At 47.2% G+C, this 20,760-nt stretch overlaps 1 long non-coding RNA gene across 1 annotated transcript in view; it reads left to right on the top strand.

Moving 5' to 3' along the window:
* LOC307197722 overlaps positions 1 to 20,760 on the top strand; it is a 238,969-nt gene that overhangs the window by 175,609 nt on the left and 42,600 nt on the right. The window contains exon 4 of the long non-coding RNA XR_013831490.1: positions 2,350 to 3,174. This is a non-coding gene — a long non-coding RNA (uncharacterized lncRNA). The remainder of the gene's footprint in view (positions 1 to 2,349; positions 3,175 to 20,760) is intronic.

Here is a 20,760-nt window from a genome sequence, read left to right as displayed (position 1 = left end):
AAAAAAAAAAAAAGAATTACTGTACAGAGGGTTATCTGAATGAGAACGTGTAGGAAGGCCAAGAATCTGAAAAATCCTTGGGATACTGGACCCTTTAAGTCTGTAAATTCAGCAACCTTCACTGCAATTGATTTCAAAGCTACAGTTCTCTCTGCCTCAGGAGTTTTATTTTTTTCTTCTCCTAATCATTCTTTATTGTCATTAATGTAATAATAAACTGTGATGCATATATCTTATTGCATGATTATAGGGCCCAACCAAAGAGTTACGGACACTGTACCCCACCCCCAGTCTCAGACATAGACCTTAGGGGTCCCTTAGAACTTCTGTACTTCACATAATAGATGCGGAAACTAGAGTCAGGGGTGGACCCTTGCCCTCCTTCTCATAGACTGTAAAGGGCTCCTACCCTATTGGTAGCCTAGTCAGGGTTATAATGCAGTGCTTAGCGGGAAGGTTCTGAAGTTAGAGGCTTGGGTTAAAATCCTGGTTTTCAGCGCTGTCTTTGTGAGCTCGGATAACTTACTTAAACTCTCTGAATCTCAATTTCTTCATCTATAAAACAGGGATTGGAGTAGTGCCAACATTACAGGTTGTGGTGTGGATTGAATGAGATGACATTCAATCTCACTGGGGGGCGTGCATGCACAGGATTTCCTTGCCAGGAATATTGCTTACTGTTATTCGTGATGCGACACAAGGTTATCTCCCAAACTAATTGTCTTGCCTCTTCCCTGTTGCTGACTGTAGAATGACTGTGTATGAATCATAACTCTGAGTTCTAATTACAAGTTATCAGAATCGGTAGACTAGGTGTACTATTATCTATTGCTGCGTATCAGTTTACCCCCAAATTGAGTAGCTTAAAACAACACACATTTATTATCACACAGTTTCTGTGGGTCAGGAACCTGGGAACAGCCTGACCTTTGCTTTAGGGTCTTTCGGAGGCTGCAGGTGTTGGCTGAGGCTGTAGGCTCGTCTGAGGGATTGACTGGGGAAGGATGGCCTCCCAGCTCACTGGTTGTTGGCAGGATTCATTTCTTTTTTTTTTTTTTTTTTTTTTTTGCGGTACGCGGGCCTCTCACTGTCGTGGCCTCTCCCGTTGTGGAGCACAGGCTCCGGACGCGTAGGCTCAGTGGCCATGGCTCACGGGCCCAGCCGCTCCGCGGCATGTGGGATCTTCCCGGACTGGGGCATGAACCCGTGTCCCCTGCATCGGCAAGCGGACTCTCAACCACTGCGCCACCAGGGAAGCCCCTGCCTTAGTTTGTGTTCTCCCCAAAGTAGACCTTGAGATAAAGGTTTGGGGGCAAGCAGTTTATGGGGGAGGGGACAGCAGGATGAACTGTGACCGAGGGGGGAAGTCAGGGGGAGCAGGTTCTGGCTGTGGGTAACTGCGGCTCAATCCCACTGGAGCTTTCTGAGAGGTGGCATGGGACACAGCTCAGGATTGATGCACTGGGGTGAGGAAGCTTGGAAATTTATCGACCAACTCCCATTCTTCAGTGATTTCGGCCTGTTCCTGGGGTGTTAATTCCCCAGCACTGTCCTGTAGACATTTGTGCACACAGGAACTGTCTACAGATGACGTCTGGGGTAGGATGACGGGATGAGTGAGCAGGGTACTAAGAGCATCTGTTTACTCCTCATTGGGGCAGCAAGCTCTTTAATAAGACTCACAGCTGAGGTTTATTGAGAGCTTGCTCTGTGCCAGGCACATGTATGATCTTAGGCAGTTTTCACAACCATGGGATTGCTATCATCACTCCCATTTAAGGATGGGGAAACTGAGGCTCAGAGAAGCTCCCTAACTTGTCCGGGCTGGTGAGTGGCAGAGCCTGGCGTCCTTCCTGGGTGTACCTGATTCCTCAGCTGGTGCTCATTCCACTCCATTGCACCTCTAACAGTGCTTTACAAATAAGATGATGATTGGGTTTAAAAGTCGATAACAGCAGGAATCCTGGAGACCACTTAAAAGTGCAGCATGAGGAGGTCCAGGCCTGGGATAGCCACAGGCTGGGTGAAAATGAAAAGGCAAGGAAGTGGGAAAGAGAAGGGCTTGGTGAGAATGAAAAGGCAAGGAAGTGGGAAAGAGAAGGGCAGAGAACACCTCCAGGTGCACCTGAAGGCAACTTGCAAATCAGCAGAAAGAGGGTTGTTTTTTTTTAAATGCACCTTATGGAAGAAGCAATAAAGAATCAGTGGGACCCCAAGACCTCTGGCTGGAATGACTCATTTGGGGGTGGCTGTGGGTTGCCAAGTATATGGGATCACCCTTTTGGTGATAATGTCAGAGATGAAAGGACACTCTCTTGGAGATTCTTTAACCAAGTCTTTGTTGTTCAGGTGGGAAACTGAGTGTGGCTGGAGGAAATGGCTCCCCCAGGGCAACACAGAGGAGCAACGGGCGTTCCCGGTTCTCACTATGGACCAGTCTCTCCACTTATAAACGGATCCTTGGAACCTCCGAGTGAACTGTGAAAACTGGATCAAGTCAGTTCCTCCCCTGCCCCGTGACCTCATCACCTTCATCTGTAGAAAGGAGTGAGATGCTGCCTTGCTGGGCGGCTGTGAGGGTAAAAGGATGTGAAAGATGTGAATCTGCCGCTCACCGCCCAGCCAGGAATTGGTGCAGAGTTCACATCGTGGTGCCCCCAGCCTGTGGCCAGCCCAGGCTGCAGGGGATACTGGGCCCAGAGCTGGAGCCAATAATGCGATAATGTGGGGAGGGGCACAGAGGCCCTTCCGCCAGAAGGAGGGGCCTCTCATATAAGACCTCTGCTTCTCCTGTGCTGACCGTGGCCTGCCGGCAACTCGAGCTTGGCGTGAAGTATCACCCCTGGTTTGTGAGCAATGCCCAGCAAAGCCCCGGGGGCTGGGACTGGAGCAGGAAGGGAAGAAACTGACAAGGACAGCCATTCCTGCCGGGAAAGTCAGGCTGAGAGAAAATGTAATTACTGTGTGACTCCAGGGGAGTTTCTTGGCCTCTGTGCTCCTCTCTCCCCATCTGTGGAATGCACAGCTGAGTGAGACGGCTCAGTGTTCTGATCCTGCCACCTCGGGACGTGAAGGTAGGTGATGGAAGGACACTGAAGACGTGGGTGTCACCTGACTGCGTCTGGCAAAATCTTCCCTGCTGGCTGGAGGTGCGTGGTTTGGAGGAGGATAGAGGTAGGTGATTGCGGTTTGACTCAGTTCCTCTGTGGCGACCAGGTGGGATGCTGGATGAGGTGTGGATTGCTAAGGCGTCGGGGGCGTGGCCCTGCCTTCCAGGAGGGGAGTGTGGGGCTGCCAGCAGCAAGAGCTAACGCTTACGCACCCTCCTAAGCCCTCCATCGGATTGAACTCCCTGCATCACCAGCATGCCTCACAAGTTAGGTTCTATTCTTCTCACTTTAAGAGCAGGAAACTCAGGCACAGAAAGGATGAGTAGCTTGTAGCTTGTCTAAGGTCACAGAACTCGAAAGTTATAAAACCAGGGAATCAATCCAGATAGCCCAGCTCCAGAGCCCATCCACTCAAACCCTACAGGATCGCGCTTCACTGACATTCACGGGACAATGTTTGCACGCCAGGCGCTGTGATAGGTGAGCTATCCATGTGATTTGCTTTCATCTCCCCAGCGGTTTGGAAGGTAGACTTTACAGTCTTCATTTTACAAATCGGGAGTCAGGATCAGAGAGGTAAAGCAGCTTTCCCCAGGTGACACAGCTTATGTGTCAGGGGAACCTGGACTGGAATACAGGTTGTTCTTATAAGCACATGAAAAGTTATACCCCAGGTAATGAAGAATCCCAGTAGGAGTACCAGGTGTGATGCAGAAACACAAGAGTGAGCCCAGCTTGGGGGATACGTGAGGGAACTGTGGAGAAGGTGGGGTTTGAGTGGGGCCTGGAAGGACGGGTAAAGTAGAATCCGGGTGGAAGGGCACCTGTGTGGCAGCAAATGCATGGAAGCAGGCGAATTAGAAAAGTGGGAACAGGAAGAGAATGAAGCCAAGGCAAACATGGAGAGACCCAGGCTCCAGGGGGAGAATCTGGCCCTGCTACTCAGTAGAAAGTGGTGGAGAGGAGTGTGGGATTCACACGTGGGCGCTGGGAAGGCGCTTCCACGGCTCCCTGAGTGCACGAAAACTCTTCCAGTGCAGACTCTTTTGTGATGCTCCCACCCCCTTCCCTCCCCCAGGTGTTGAGTCCTGCTGTGTTTCGGGGTGCAGGGGGATGATCTGGAGAGCTGTCTAACTGCAGAGACTGGGTTTGTCTGGGACCATTCTGCCTAGTGCTTTGCTTCTCAGAGCGCAGTCTCAAGAGAAGATTTCTTGCTATTCTAGTCAAGGTCAAAGTGCTTCATTCTTAAAGGGGAGGACACCACAAGAGCCACCTTCAAACCTGTCATGGACAGGAGGGATGGGCTGTGTGAGAAGGTCCAGTCTTGGGAGATCGCACAGGACATCTTTGTCCTGGGTCTCATGTGCATGGAATAGGGGAGGGTGGTAGACTGTTGGGGTCTTTTGCAGTCGGGATGGGTTGGCCTGGGGTCTGCTTATCTGGATTTGTTTAAAGTTGAACGAAGGCCCCTCTTGGCTTTCTCTGTGGTTCCTAGCATTTATGGAACACGAGGATGACTGCAGAGATCTAAGCATCTCTATAAGAGCTCTTAGGGGTGGATGCCTGCTTGCTTCCCTCGTGGTCCCGATCGCAGTACCGTCAGCGTTGGCTTTGTGGTTCACACTGAGATGGCACAAGATGTTTTAAGAAATGAGCGCAAAACAGTGTAAATTGAGAACTCAGTTTCTTAGCGGTAACATGTATTTAGTGTGTTTGGAAGGAAAACAGCCTAAATTGTAGGCAAGTGTGATGATCAAGATCTGATATAAATATATCAACAAAGATGAAATGCAGACAGAGATCAGGAAAGCCTTTCTCACATGATGCAAGGACATTCCCGTGCTATCTCCTTCCCCTGTCAGAGCTGGAGGGACACATCACGAGCCTCCAGGGGGCCTGATCTTGGCTACGGCGCAGGCAAAGCGTGAATTGTTCTGATCTTTGGGCCTAGAGTCACCAGGAGGAGGCGTTTCACTGCCGTGTTTTTGATGCTGGGCAGAGCCTTTGCACCTGGGACTAGGGGCTTTCCAGTGGATGGGGCTCAGCAGATTTGGTCAGACTGCCTGCAGCTGACGCGGTTATTCCTGGCTGTGCTCACACAGGACCCTCAGCTTCTGTCACTCAACTCTTACTCTTTTTGGCATCTCCTTTCTGGCATCTCCTGGTGACCTCTGTATTGGTCTGTGCTCACTTTCCCCCTTTAACCGGGACTGTCTCTGTTTACTGACTCTCCGTGCTGAAAAAGCCCAGAACTGACCCTCTAGGCTTCTTATTTTGTCTTCTTTGCCCAGTTCTGTGACTTCCTGGGTATAAACAATGCTTGATCTGGTTCATAGCAATTCCTAAGGATTGACTGATTTTTTTTTTTTTTTTTTGATCTGCCAAAGAGAAGTGCCCAGAACAGCAATTGTTACTGTGAAGCAGGGCGGCTGTGTTGGGCATGGTGAACGATTTTGCCCACCTGGGGAAGGCTGCAGGTTAGGTGGGAGTATCTTTTTTTTTTTTTTTTTGCGTTACGCGGGCCTCTCACTGTTGTGGCCTCTCCCGTTGCGGAGCACAGGCTCCGGACGCGCAGGCTCAGCGGCCATGGCTCACGGGCCCAGCCGCTCTGCGGCATGTGGGATCCCCCCGGACCGGGGCACGAACCCGCGTCCCCTGCACCGGCAGGTGGACTCCCAACCACTGCACCACCAGGGAAGCCCTAGGTGGGAGTATCTTTACGTCACAATTTTCTCTACCTCTCTGAAAGTCCTTCAGAGCTACGGGTCGGTTTTTGCTTTCTTACGTTTTAATATCTCTTGTCTAGATATTCAGGAGCCAGTGATACGTAACATGGCTCAGCACTTTACAATTTATTTAATAAAGCACTTTTACATATATCAGAGGGCAATGGTTTAGAACACAGATATCAAAGGCATGCGGCTTACGTTCAAATGGTGGCTCTGCTATTGCGGGCTGTGCACCCTTAAGCAACTCGCTCTCCCTGGGCTCAGTTTTTTCATACAGTGGTGACAATAATATACTTAAATCATAATTTGTTGTGGGAATGGATACGTTAATAAACAACCGCACCTAGTAGGTTTACATAAGCATTAACTACTATTAGTTATTATTATTACTCTTATTACATTTACTCTCATGGCCGATTGTTTAGGTTAGTGGCATGGTCCAAATTACCCCGACTCCCAGCTCCTTCCTGCATGTGCACTAGCTCCAAGCCCCAAATATTTAAAGAGCTTCCAGGGGCTGCCTCGCCTGCATGTAGCATCAAGCCCACTTCCTGGGTTGCACGCCTCTCATTGGTTAATCACAGCCTAATCGGTTAGGCACAGTCTTCAGTTAACCATCACTGTCCCTCTCAGTCCTGCCAGGCACTGGGGCTGCTTCGTGATTTCTCCAGGTGTGATTGCTTCTTCCTCTGCTCAGAGAGGCCCAGGAGTTCTTCCAAGACCATTTGGAGGGGCCGGAGCCTCTAGACTGCAGAGTGGCCCAGAGTGGAGCAGGGAGGATGGCTCTCCACCTGCTGATTTGCACTCTTGACAAAGGGCTCAGCCCTCCTGAGGTGGGAGCCTTCCACCTCCCTCCCCCAAAGAAAACCCACTCTTCCCAATGTGAGTGAGCAATGGGGATTTCACTGGAGATGAGACCAAGGATGTGGTCTTACGGCACACCATGCAGCAAACTACCTGATAGACACTTTTTAGCTTACTCGGATTCCTTCCCATTCATCCTTCTGCCAGGAGGCCTCCCTCGGCCTTTTGTCTTCCTCTTCCTTTTTTTTTTTTTTGGTGTGTGTGTGTGTTCTTTGGAATCATTTCCATGTTTTGCCTGACCCCTGGTATATTGCTCTCTTCAACCCCCAAGGTGCCCATCAGAGCTGCTTTTCAGTACAGAAGTCCCCTCCTAAGAATGACTTCTCATACCAGCTGCTGAGAGATTAAATGTTTCTTCTTAAGTTGCACAAATTAGGGTTCCCATGCCTTGGGGGGGTCATTGCCCCACCTCACTGACCAGCTTTCTTGTCAGTGTTTTCAGCTCTACTCAATGCTGGGTTCATTTCCAACCCACAGAGGCTTGTGCTGCAGAACTTGCTCCGTCCAGTGCCACAGCCCTCCTGGCTTACAGAGATGTCTGTGGTGTGGTGTCCGGCTCCCTGGGGATGGGTAGCCTCTCCCCCCTTGGCTACAGTTGTCTTTATAACAGGTGTTCCATGCCTTGGGCTATAGCTACCCACTGAGAATCCCCAGTGATGGCAGGCTCTCCCCACTTAAGACGAGCCCAGCCAAGTCTGTGCCTCTTCAGGAAGATTACCCGAACTCCCAGCCTTTTGCTAGATCCGTGAGTGCTCTGGGCTCAGACCATATGTGGCACTGGCAGGGCCCAGCTGTTAGGTGGAAATGGTTTGCCTGGCTGGATCCAGTCCACAGAGCACCTGCATCTAAATTACCTGGGGAATGTGCAAAAAAATATAAACGCCTGGGCTTTCCCAAGACCTACCGAATCCCAACCTTGGGAGGTAGGGATGAAGAACCTGAATTTTAAACAAAGGTCTTAGCTAATGCTTCTGCATCCCAAAGTTTGAGAGTCACTGCCCTAGGCCACTCAGAGCTCCCTCGCTGAGCCACTGTGGACATGGAACGTGAGTGGGAAATCAACTGCTCTGTTAAGCCACTAAAAATTCAGGATTAATTTGTTATCACAGCATAGCATATCCTTACCAGTCTAAATTCTTCATCTTTCAGTGATGTTGGACAATTGACTTATTTATCATTAAGGAGTTTAATGAGATTTGCTTCAAGCTCCAGTAACAGTGGCTGGTGACGCAGTATCTGACTGCAGTGGGCGGGGCTGGGACATCTAAGGTGTCAGGTGTACAGAGCCCTCACTCTTGGGTTTGTCCCAGTACAGGTTAGCCCCGGAGAGGGAGTACCTTTTTAAAGTTCACACCCTGGGTTCTTCTCTTGCCTCACCCTTGTCCTGGTCCTGGCCCTGGCAAGGACCTTGGAGAAGCCCAAGTTGTTAATCTAAGCATTGCTGTGGAGAGCTCCTGCTTTTTTTCAAGGAACAAATAAAAATGATCTATACTTTCCCCTTCCTTCATGTGACGAAGACTTGCTGACACACTTGTGCCAGGGCTAGGCACTGGCCGGGTCCTCGAGTTGGTCACAGTCAAATGAGGAGGCAGATGAATAAGGAAATCATGGGGCCATTGGTCCTGAAAGGAGGGGATGAGTCAAGAGCTCTGGAGCCGGGAAGAGGCAGGGACCTGCTCAGCTTGGGCTCCGAGGGCAGCTCAGCTTCCCTGACAGATGATGATGTGAGAACGCCTAACAGAGCAGTGCCTCATACTTGCGTTTGGAGAAGGGTTGGATGAGTGTAATTGATGATGCTTGTTCAGATGCCCCAGATGGCCGATGATTTATAACTGGGCGCTTCCCATTATTGGGGCCCAGATTTGGTGGGTTTTCTAGAGAAGGTGATTCCAGAACACTCACCCACTGAGAGGGCAGGTGCCAAGTGCTGGACCGGGTGCCCGGCACTGTGCCTGGTCACAGGAAGTGCTCAGGAAAGGTCAGCTCTTCTTCCTTCACTTCTGTTGGCAGGAGCTGAGCTGTGGGAATGGTCAAAGGGAGGGAGGAGGTGAGAAGCTCTATAAGGAAGAAATTGACGGCATTATTAAAAATCATAGTAATATTAATCGAACATTTAGGATTTGCCAGGCATGGTCTAAGCACTTTACCTGTAAGAGCTCACCAAAAACCTCATGAGGGCGATAGTTGTATTCATCTCTTACACCTGCTGTGATAAACCACCACAAACATAATGGCTTAAAGCAACACAAACTTATTATCCTGCAGTTCTGGAGCTCAGGAGTCTGACTCTCACTAGGCAAAAATCAAGGTGTTGGTAGGGCTGTCATCCTTTCTGGAAGCTCTAGGGGAGATTAATTTCCTTGCCCTTTCTAGCTTCTGGAGGGCACCCGCATTTCTTGGTTCATGGCCCCTTCCATCTTCAAAGCCAGCAACATCAGTTGAGTCCGTCTCAGCTGCCAATGCTTTGGTTCTCTCCTGCCTCCCTCTTCCCCCTTTAAAGATGCTTATGATTACATTGGGTCCACCAGGATCATCCAGGCTAATCTATTTATCCTAAGATTAGCAGATCAGCAAGCTTAATTCCACCTGCCAATCTTAATTATCCTTTGTCAGGTGACTTGCCATATTCCCAGATCCCGAGGAGCAGGACATGGACATCTTTGGGGAGCCTTATTTTGCCTACATGAGAAAGTACTCTTATTGAGGGAGGTGCTGTTAAAGGAAAAACAAAGGCTATCTCAGTGATTAGAAGGTTGAGTACCGAGTTTACTTATTTATTAGTCAATGGAAGACACGCAGTGGAGGAAATTCATCAAGTGCCTTCTGGAAGGGAAAATGTCAGGGAATTTTATGTGCTAGGGAAGGGAGGTTCGTTGTGACTATGTTAATTAAGAGTTGCCATTTGCCCCCGGATTGGATGGAATGAGTCCATTGGCTTTTGTACATGGTCAGTTAATGTAAGTCTCACTGTGTATTGGTTAAGAAAGAGCCTTCAGTTAGGTCTGTGGATGGTCTTTTGATCTGGGGTCTCTCCAAGTCCATAGGTGGTTATTAGCCTCAGCTGGTTAGAGCCAGTGTGGTGAAACACAGCACACCGTGCTGCTGCACCAGATGGAAGGGCCTTCTTTTATCTCTCATTGCTCCCAATTTACAGATGAGGAAACTGAGGGAGGTCATGTAGTTTGTGAATAGAAGAGCCAGGATCCAAACCTGCATAGTCAGATGCCAAGGCTCCCCTTTTTTTTAAAAATTAATTAATTTATTTTTGGCTGTGTTGGGTCTTCGTTTCTGTGCAAGGGCTTTCTCTAGTTGTGGCAAGTGGGGGCCACTCTTCATCGCGGTGTGCGGGCCTCTCACTGTCGCGGCCTCTCTTGTTGCGGAGCACAGGCTCCAGACGCGCAGGCTCAGTAGTTGTGGCTCACGGGCCTAGCCGCTCCGCGGCATGTGGCATCCTCCCAGACCAGGGCCCGAACCCGCATCTCCTGCACTGGCAGGCAGACTCTCAACCACTGCGCCACCAGGGAAGCCCTAAGGCTCCCTTTTTAACCACCTCACTCCAGGACCCAAACTCCAGGCTTGACGGACTCTTCTCCTGAACCCACCCAAGCCAAGGAAAGAGGCTGCAAATGGAGAATTCAGCAGTGACACTTTCTGGAGGTTGAGAGGCCCCAGAGGGAAATTCAGTGTGTATACCTGCCAAAAATTTGGGGACAATACATTTCCTGAGAGAATGGGGACATTTGTAGATGAAATTCACCACCAGGCAGTGCCTCTTGCAACAGAAAACATGATCAGCTTCTGACGTTAACCCCGGGGCAGGAAGAAGCAGCTCATTAAGCTCTGTCAGGGATGCTGACAGCCGCAGATGGGAGACCATGTTTATAAATGACTTACTGTGGGGACCAGTGACACCTCATTACAGGCGCCCATCGAGGGCCTGCGCTTCCCTCTTCATCTTCCACCATCAGTCTTCCAGTGCAGAGCCTGTAATTAAGACCTGTGTTGACTCTTGACCAATTTGTTTTGTTAAGCTGAGGAAGAACACTGCTGGTTATGTGTACACATTGAAAAGGTTGTCACATGAAAGTGTGTGTGTCCGGGGGCAGGTAGGGGGATGGGGTGGGGTGCACCCAAGACCCCTGGCTCTGCCTGCAGCCACGGAAATATGCATAAGGGACTCAGTTCCTCTGGGGCCATCACGGCAGCTAGGGGCCAGCCTTCCCCGAGATGAGCTGGGATATCTGACACCGTCATTCATGTATCACATAGAATTACCAGCTGCCATTTCCTGAGTGCCTCCTGTGAGCCAGGCTCTGTGCTGTGCCTTGTGAGCTAATTCTTACATCACCCTACCTAGTTTCTCCAGTGGAAAAATGGAAGCTTGGTGTGAAAAAATAACTTGCTGAGGTCAAGAGACACCGGTTTGGGCAGTTGCCCTAAATACATAATGTCATTTAGACCGGGAGTGGGAAAAGATCTTTGGTACAGCCCAGCGGGTGACACTGCCGTGCCTGTTAACTTGGTGGGGTAAGGTGGGGGTGGGGGACTAGAATCAGCCCCCGTCTAGCAAACAGGGAGCCCTGGAGGCTGTTGGCTGAGGATATGTGATCCCCACTGGGGGACTGCTGTCCGGGCTGTCAGAGAGTTTGCTACTGAGATAAGTACCTCTTTGGGAGACAGACCATCAGGCTCTCTCTATCCAGCTTGTCACCTATCCTGGTCACGTAGCCAGCTCCACTTGCACTGAGCCCAGATCACATGACAACTGTCTGGTGATGAACTGGCCTCCCTTACAGATTCTCTATGGATAGATGATGGATGATTTAGCCATTGCACTTCTCGTGGTGAATTTAAATGTTAGCACTTGGGTATATGCATCAGCTTATTGTAAGCTTGGTGAGTGTGAGTCTAGCCTTAAGGGATGGCCACACCATTTAGTTGTGGCCAAGGACAAGATCCTGAAAATCGGGGCTACAATTAGACAGCTACACTTGGTGAATTATCCTGGGAAATTGTCAGTCATCTTTTCTGGGTGACAGTGGGTCCTTGTGGACCATCTGAAAACCCATGGCCATTACCTTTTAGTATCAAGGGAGGCAGGGCTTGACATTTTATCTGCTGACTCTGTATTCAGCACTTTTCCTGATGCCCAATATCACCTTCCTAGTCCTTTTTTTAAAAAAATTATTTTATTTATTTATCTTGGCTGTATTGGGTCTTCATTGCTGCGCGCAGGCTTTAGTGAAAGCCTGCGCGCAGGCTTTCTTTTCGTTGCGGTGCACGGGCTTCTCATTGTGATGACTTCTCTTGCTGCAGAGCAGGGGCTCTAGGCGCGCAGGCTTCAGTAGTTATGGCATGCGGGCTCAGTAGTTGTGGCTTGGCGGCTCTAGAGCACAGGCTCAGTAGCTGTGGCACACAGGCTCCGCGGCATGTGGGATCTTCCCAGACCAGGGCTTGAACCCGTGTCCCCTGCATTGGCAGGTGGATTCTTAACCACTGCGCCACCCAGGGAAGTCCCCTAGTCCTTTTTAAAAAGAAAAAATTATTTATTTATTTGGCTGCGCCAGGTCTTAGTTGCGGCACGTGGGCTCTTAGTTGCGGCATGTGGGCTCTTAGTTGCGACATGTGGGCTCTAGTTCCCTGACCAGGGATCAAACCTGGGCCTCCTGCATTGGGAGTGTGGAGTCTTAACCACTGGACCACCAGGGAAGTCCCCCTAGTCTTTTGTTAACAAATCTATTTTACTGAAGTACAGTTGATTTACAGTGTTGTGTTAGTATCTGGTGTACAGCAAAGTGATTTAGTTATATATAATAATTTGCATCTGCTAATCCCAAACTCCCTATCCATCCCTTTTCCATCTCACCTTCCTAGTCTTGATCTCTCAGCGCAGACTTTCAGGAGATAAGGCTCTGCCCTGGAGAAGATGGGATGGAGATAGGGGTGGGGATGAGGGCATCAAGAGTCTCCCGGCTTGACGCAGGAGAGGAAGACAGCAGGAGTCAGGCTTTCTGGTTTGCTTGCTGGGTGTTATAGGTTGGGACTCAGAGTTCTGACTGATTCCTAGCTCCTCTCTCTAAGGAGCAACTCGGAGGCTGGGCAGGGCCAGAAGTCCCTTTATTCTAGTCCCTGAGGGAGGTAAGAAAGTGATGAACCCCTGACTAGGACAGTTCATAATAAAATTCAAGACATGATGTTTTTCTTATGGAAAAGTCACTTCTTCCTGAATCTGGCAAGGAGCCCAGATACCGGCTCAGAATCTGCCTGCAAATTCTCTGACGGTCCTCTTACTGAATTGGGGTCTATGTCCCCTTTCGTTGAATCTGGATTTACCTTGCGACTGGATGACTGATAGAATACGATGGAAATGATGCTATGTGACTTCCAAGGGCAGGTCATAAGAGGAGATATAGCTTCCTCCTGGTTCTCTTGGGATTCTCGCATTTTGTTCTCTCAACCATCACCTAAGAATACTGAAGCTGCCATATTGTGAGGAAGCTCAGGACACATGGACATGAAGGAGTACAGGCAAGCCTCCTTCCCTCTGCCCTGCCTAATGCCTGATCCACAGGGTACATGAACATAATAAAAGAGCTGTCTTATGCCACTAAGTTTTAGGGTAGTTTTTAATGCAGTAAAATATAAGTGAAATGGTCACTGATTTTTGTGGGTCAGAATTAGACCCTTAAATTATTTGAACCAAACAGAGCTTGACAATATCCACCTCACAGGGTATGAATATGGTGATGTATATTGAAGCTGCTAGCATGCAGTAGGTTCTCAGCAAATCATGGTTTCCTACCTTTCCAGAAGGGCCTTCCTATGTCTTTTGGCCTCTCCTTTAGGGAATAGGGACCTTTACTGCCAAGGCAATAGGGAAGTTTTACATGGGCTCCACTGCCTGTTTCTAATTAAAATCATAAAAACTCTCTTTTAGCACCTTAATAACTTCTGCCAGGCTGAAGGCAAGTTTCATAAATAGAATTCTTAAAGGGAATCTGAAGCTACTTCTGTAAAATAAAACAAACAAAAAAAATCAGCCCCCAGGGCCTAACTGCAGTCACAGAAGAAAAAAAAAAGAAGTTCCCCCGTTCCTAGAGCAAGTGGTTCTCAACGTGTACTGGAATCTTGTGGGGAGCTGGCTGAACATGCAGATTTCTGGTCCCCAACATGAAGTAAGCACTTTTGTGTGGCCCAGAAATCCTAATTTTTAAACAAGCACACCCATTCCATTGAATTTTTTAAACAACACTTTTATTGAGATATAATTCATATATCATACACTTCAACCATTTAAAGTATACAATTCAGTGGTTTTTAGTATATCCATAGAGTTGGGCAGTCATCACCATAATTAATTTTAGGACATTTTCATCACTCCAAAAAGAAATCCTATACACATTAGCAGGTACCTCCCCCTTCCTCCCTACTCGCACCCTTGCCCTAGGCAACCACTAATTTGCTTTTATGTCTGTGGATTTGCCTGTTCTGGACATTTCATATAAATAGAATCATAGAAAAGATGGCCTTTTGAATGGCTTCTTTCACTGAGCATAATGGGTTTTTTTTGATGAAAGTTCATAATAATGCAATTGACAAGGAAATTTAGTTATTTCTGAGATATACATTTTAAAGTAGAGCATAATGTTTCCAAGGTTCACCAATATCATAGCATTATCAGTACTTCGTTCCTCTTTATTGAATAATGTTCTCTTTTATGACTATACCACATTTTATTCATTCATCAGTTGACGGCCATTTGGATCGTTTCCACTTCTTGGTTATTGTGAATAATGTTTCTTTGAACATTTGTGTACAAATTTTTATGAGGATGTGTGTTTTCATTTCTCTTGAGTATATATTTCCAGGACTGGAATTGCTGAGTTATACTGTAACTCTATGGTCAATCCTTTGAATAACTGCAAGACTGTTTTACAGACTGGCTGCATCACTTCATATTTGTATCCACAACATATGAGGGTTCTAGTTTCCCCACACCTTTGCCAGTGCATGGTGTTATATGCCTTTTTGATTATAGCCATTCTAGTGGGTGTGAAGTGGTAGCTCATCGTGGTTTTGATTTGCATTTCCTTGATGGCTAGTGATATTGAGCATCTTTTCATGGGCTTATTGGCCATTTTCCTATCTTTTTGGGAGAAATATCTATTTAGATATTTTGCCCCCCCCTTTTAAAATTGTGGTAAGAACACTTCACATGAGATCTACCCTCTTAACAAAATTTTAAGTATACAATACAGTACTGTCAACTATATGCACATTGTTGTGCAGCAGATCTGTAGAAGGTGTTTATTTTGCATGACGCATTGAGTAGCAACTCCCACTTTCTCCCTTCCCCCAGCCCCTGGCAACCACCATTCTACTCTCTGCTTCTGTTTGTCTATTTTAGATACTACACATAACTAGATACCACACATAAGTTGTCTATTTTAGATACTACACATAAGTAGAATCTTACAGTATTTGTCCTCTGTGATTAGCTTATTTCACTGAGCATAGTGTCTTCCAGGTTCATCCATGCTGTTGCATATAGCAGGATTTCCTTTTTAAAAAGGTTGAGTAACATTCCATTGTATTTATGTGCCACATTTTCTTTATTCATTTATCATCCATCGATGGACATTTAGTTGCTTCCACATTCTTCACTATTGTAAATAATTCTGCAATGTACATGGGAGTACAAATAAAGAAGACACAAATAAATGCAATGATATCCCATGTTCATGGATCAGAAGATTTAATATTGTTAAAATGTCCATACTATTCAAGGGATCTACAGATTCAATGCAATCCCTATCAAAATCCCACTGGAATTTTTTTTACAGAGGTAGAAAAAATACTCCTAAAATTCATATGGAGCCATAAGGGATCCTGAATAGCCAAAACAATCTTAAGAAAGAAGTACAAAGCTGGAGGCATCACACTTCCTGATTTTAAATTATATTACAAAGTAACAGCAATTAAAACAATATGGTACAGGCATAAAAACAGACATATGGAGCAATGGAAGAGAATAGAGACCCCAGAAATAAACCCATGCATATACAGTCAGCTGATCTTTGATAAGAGTGCCAAAAATTTACAATGGGGAAAGGATAGTCTCTTCAACAAACGATATTGGGAAAACTGGATATCCATGTGCACAAGAATGAAATTGGACACTTATACCATACAGAAATATCAACTCAAAATGGATTAAAGACTTAAATATGAGACTTGAAACCATAAAACTAGAAGAAAACATAGGGAAAAATCTTCATGACATTGGTCTTGACAATGATTTCTTGGATATGAAACCAAAAGCACAGGTAACAAGAGCAAAAATAGGCAAATGTGATTACATAAAATTAAAGAGCTACACAGTAACAGAAACAATCAATAGAGTGAAAAGGCAAAATATTTGCACACTGTATCAGATAAGGCATTAATATATGAAGTATATAAGGAGCTCCTACAACTCAAAAGCAAAAAACCCCAAATAACTCAATTAAAAAATGGACAAAGGGCTTGAATAGACATCTAAAGAAGAGATACCAATGGCCAACAGGTACATAAAAAGATGCTCAACATGGCTAATCATCAGGGAAATGCAAATCAAAAGCATAATTAGACATCATATCACACCTGTTAGGATGGTTATTATCAAAAAAAGCGAAGACAACAAGTCATACAGTGTTCGTGGGAATGTCATTGGTGCAGCCACTATGGAAAACAGTATGGAGGTTCCTGAAAAAAATAAAAAATGGACCTACCATATAATCCAGCAGTCCCACTCCTGGCTAGATATCCCAAAGAATTAAAAGCAGAATCTCAAAGAGATATTGACACCCCATCACTTTGAGACTCTCCATCCTAGGTTTCAGAGCTCAAGGGACCCTTTAGGAAGGGGAAGTCTAGCTCTGAGAGGGAAGGAGGTCACCATCCCTCTGAGAGTTGACGGGGGAGCAGTAGCAGAGGTCTGGCTGGTGTTCCCAGTGTGGTGCTCCCTCTAGCTCACCGTCGTAACTGAGATACCTCCACGTCCCTCCACCAGCCTGTAGACGGGCGGCTCATTACAGCTTCTGCTCACAGAACAGCTCTTAGCCCCCATCTGCACACTGAGCAGGCATTCTAGATATTCCTAGGGCCCCTCCTGAAGTATTTTTGAGAACTCCAGGGGTGCTTGCCTGCACAGCCTGAATATTTCCACTACCAATCTGTAGGTCTCAGTCATATCTCTTTGTCGTTGTTGAATTTAGCAACTGCTCTCTGAGTGGGAGGGTGTCTTCCCTTTCCTGGTCTCTTGAGGATGTGGTTTCTTGCATACAGAGCTGCTGCCTGGGATCATTCTGCTTGTCTTGGGTGCTTGACCTCTTCCAAAGGGTGGGTACATTTGCCAATGATTCCTATTTTAAGGTTGGGCACTGTTCTCCACACTTGACATGAATACCTCCATTTTTGTATTCAAGGAAGGGCTGAGGCTCAGAAAGGTTAAGTACCTTGCCCAGGGTCACAAAGCTTGTAAGGGGCAGAGACTGGCTTTGAACTCAGGAAGTCCAGCTCTGAGTCGGCTCTCAACCACCCTCTGCCTCTGAGTGCTGAGCCCAGCCCGCTGTGAGCTGGAATGCCTCCCCCAATGGACCATGTGATCCCAGGGGCATTTGCCCCACCAGCCTCTTTTTTGTATCCCCAACACTTACCACAGTGCCTGACACACTGCAGCCCAGCAGATGTACCTAATGAAGGAAGATGTCTGTTTCAAGGTGTGAGTCATAGCAAAGCTTTCATCCCACGTGGAAATTTCCGGTGCAACCATAGAAACATTGACTGGACCAGGGGGAGCCACTCCTGTTCTGAGTCACAGAGGAGTGGGAGGGTGGAGAAGTTCCCTGCTCACTCGGCCTGTCGAGGGGAGGAGCAACAGGGGCTGCTGTGCCGGTGATTGAGTCGCTGTGCCCCCGAGAGGGACCCACTGGCTGTTACAAGTCAAAACCAGGGCCCGGAACCATGGGCTATCCAAAACCACAAATTTATGAAAATAGCACTCCCTGTGGAGAAACACTGACTCAACTAAGAAGAGAAAAGCAGCATTGATGCTACCTGCTGAGAACTAAATGGGAGAAAGAGAGCTCTCAGGGTTGCTGTAAATGCCTTACACGGGAGCGGCTTGGAGATTATCTCCAGGATGCTGGGAGGGGCACTGGTCCCATCTGAGCTTCATCAACGAGACCAATGGACAGGCTTGGGCCCATAGTCTGAGGGTCCTGGCTCATCACTCACTCTGAGCACAGCCCGGATTCTCCCCCCAAGCCCTACAGACAGCAGAGGGTGTCAGCTGATTCATTCTGGTGGTCTGTACTCGGGGGTAGGCGTGGGAGGAGGACACGGTCCTGTTACTGAACAAAACTTGAGTCTGCTTGCCCGAGTGCAATAAAGCCACTCCACCGATACCGGGCTCTGGTGAAGGAAAGTACAGCATGAATTGCAGGGCACCCAGCAAAGAGTCCAGGCAGCTGACCTCCCTGACAGCTTCCAGGGACAGGATTTTAAAGACAGGGTGAGGGAAGGGGTTGTGGGATGTGTGATCAGCTCGTGGACATTCTTCTGATTGGTTGGTGGTGAGGTAATCGGGAGTCAACATCATCAACCTTCTGGTTCTAAGCAGTGTGTGGTCTGTGTGCTCGTGGGCAGCATACCGTGAACCTCTTCCACCTGGTGGAGGTTTCAGTAGCTGCAAAACAGCTCAAAGGACACAGCTCAGAACATTACCTACAGCCCTTGAGGAGGAACTGAAGGTCCTTGACTTTGTTTAATGGCTAAACTATTATTATTTTGTCCCACTTGACTGTCTTCCTTTGTTTTTGCATTTTATCACTTCTCTGATTAAATGTATTCTTTGCAACAGGGAAGACCTAAGAGGCTAAGGTTTTTCTATAAACAAGAGGCAGGTGGAAGACGTGGGGTGGGGGGAGGGGTGTGGCTCCGGGAAGACCCTATAGGATCCTGCTCAGTTACAGTCCTGCTGTCTTAGTTGAGTTTCTGCAGAAGTAGACTCTCAGACAAGAAAAGCGTGCAGTCATTTCTTGGGGTGGTGGCCCCAGAAAGCACCATGGGGAATGGGGAAATGGGGAAGCGAGACAAGGAAGGAGAAGAATGAGGAGAATCTAGTCTTCAGCCACCATTGCCTGAGCCTCCTTCAGGGGCTTATTATGAAAATAGGCAGGCTCCCCCAGTGAAGGTGGCTTGAGGAGCAAGGGGTGGGCTAAGACCAGCAGTCAGTGGGTGTCAGACCTCATGGGGACTGGCTGGGAAACTACTTCTGATTTTGGGGAGAGGAAAGCAAGAAATGAAGCTCACTAAGTACTGCGATCACATTCTGGATTTCCAGCTTGGCCCGTCACTGGTGCATACGTACAAAAAGAATTAAAATATGGCTTGACACTCACATCAGAATTAAGTCACAGTTTCTTCCTGGGATGAGTGCAAAATTGCAGAGAGTTGTTCTCAAGTCGAAATGACCTGGTGTCTTCTGCTTGTGGGAGGCTGCATTTCCCAAATGTTTTCTCACAAGCAGCTATTTCCAGACACAACTCCCTGATTGTTTAGCTCCTGGTGGATCTGTTCAGTCTGGAATTTCCCCAAGGCCTCATTCCATTTGCCAGCTGAACAGATTACATTGATTGATGTGTGTGTGTGCATTTCAAGTCATTTTTAAGTAACACAAGTCTGCCTTAACCCCCAGTACTGACTGTAGTTTGTTTCCTGACATCTGGGGTGGTGCATCTGAGTGGGCCAGGAAGGACAGGAAGAAGCCAGACCTGGCTCGGACAGTTTCATCAGGGAGGCCTGGCAACTGGAACAGTCCTGGGCTTACGTGTGCCCAGAGGGCCCTCTGGGACCCACCAGACCTGGGGACCCCAGTGCTCTGAGTGGACGCTGCAGGGTCTACCTCTGAGTGCAGGGCAGATGGCAGACTTAACTTAGACCTGCTTTCCCAGGGCCCAGAGCATGACTGACCAGGCAGATGACTGGGGCCACAGTTGACCTAAGTGGCCTCTTTTTCCCTCAGAAATCCTATTGCTCTCAGTGATGTCCCAAGTTCAGTTACTTGTGTTTTTGAGAATTTGGAGCTCCTTTTTTTTTTTTTTAAACTGAAGTATAGCTGATTTACAATGTTGTGTTTTAGGTGTACAGCAAAATGATTCAGTGATATATATATTTTTTCAGATTATTTTCCATTATAGGTTATTACAATATACCAAATATAGTTCCCTGTGCTATAGAGTAAATCCTTGTTGTTTATCTGTTTTATATAAAGTAGTGTATATATGTTAATCTCATACCCCTAATTTATCCCTCCCACCCCCCTCCCCTTTGGTAACCATAAGTTTGTTTCCTATGTCTGTGAGTCTGTTTTGTAAATAAGTTCATTTGCACTATTTTTTAGAGTCCACATATAAGTGATATCATATGATATTTGTCTTTCTCTGTCTGACTTACTTCACTTAGTATGACATTTTCTAGGTCCATCCATGTTGCTGCAAATGGCAAGATTTCACTCTTTTTTATGGCTGAGTAATATTTCATTGTGTGTGTGTGTGTGTGTGTGTGTGTGTGTGTGTGTGTGTGTGTGTGTGTATCTATCTATCTATATATCTATATATATCACATCTTCTTTATCCATTCATCTGTTGATGGACACTTAGGTAGCTTCCATGTCTTGGCTATTATAAATAGTGCTGCTGTGAACATTGGGGTGCATGTATCTTTTTGAATTAGAGTTTTTGTCTTTTCTGGATATATGCCTAGGAGTGGGATTGCTGGGTCAGATGGTAACTCTATTTTTAGTTTTTTAAGGACGCTCCATACTGTCTTCCATAGCGGCTGCACCAATTTACATTCCCAACAGTGTAGGAGGGTTCCCTTGAGAATTTGGAGCTTTGAAGGGCTACCCCTAGGCTGCATCCCTCTCTCCTCTCTCCCCTCCCACACCTTCTTTAGCCCATCAGGCAAACCTTTGACACAGGGGCAGGGGTGTGGGAATTTAAAACCGAGGAGCT

The sequence above is a fragment of the Stenella coeruleoalba genome, assembly GCF_951394435.1.
Source record: "Stenella coeruleoalba genome assembly, chromosome: 15".
In the NCBI taxonomy this organism is placed as follows: domain Eukaryota; kingdom Metazoa; phylum Chordata; class Mammalia; order Artiodactyla; family Delphinidae; genus Stenella; species Stenella coeruleoalba.
Note: the sequence above shows the minus strand (reverse complement) of the source record. Positions and strands in the feature narration are given on the sequence as shown.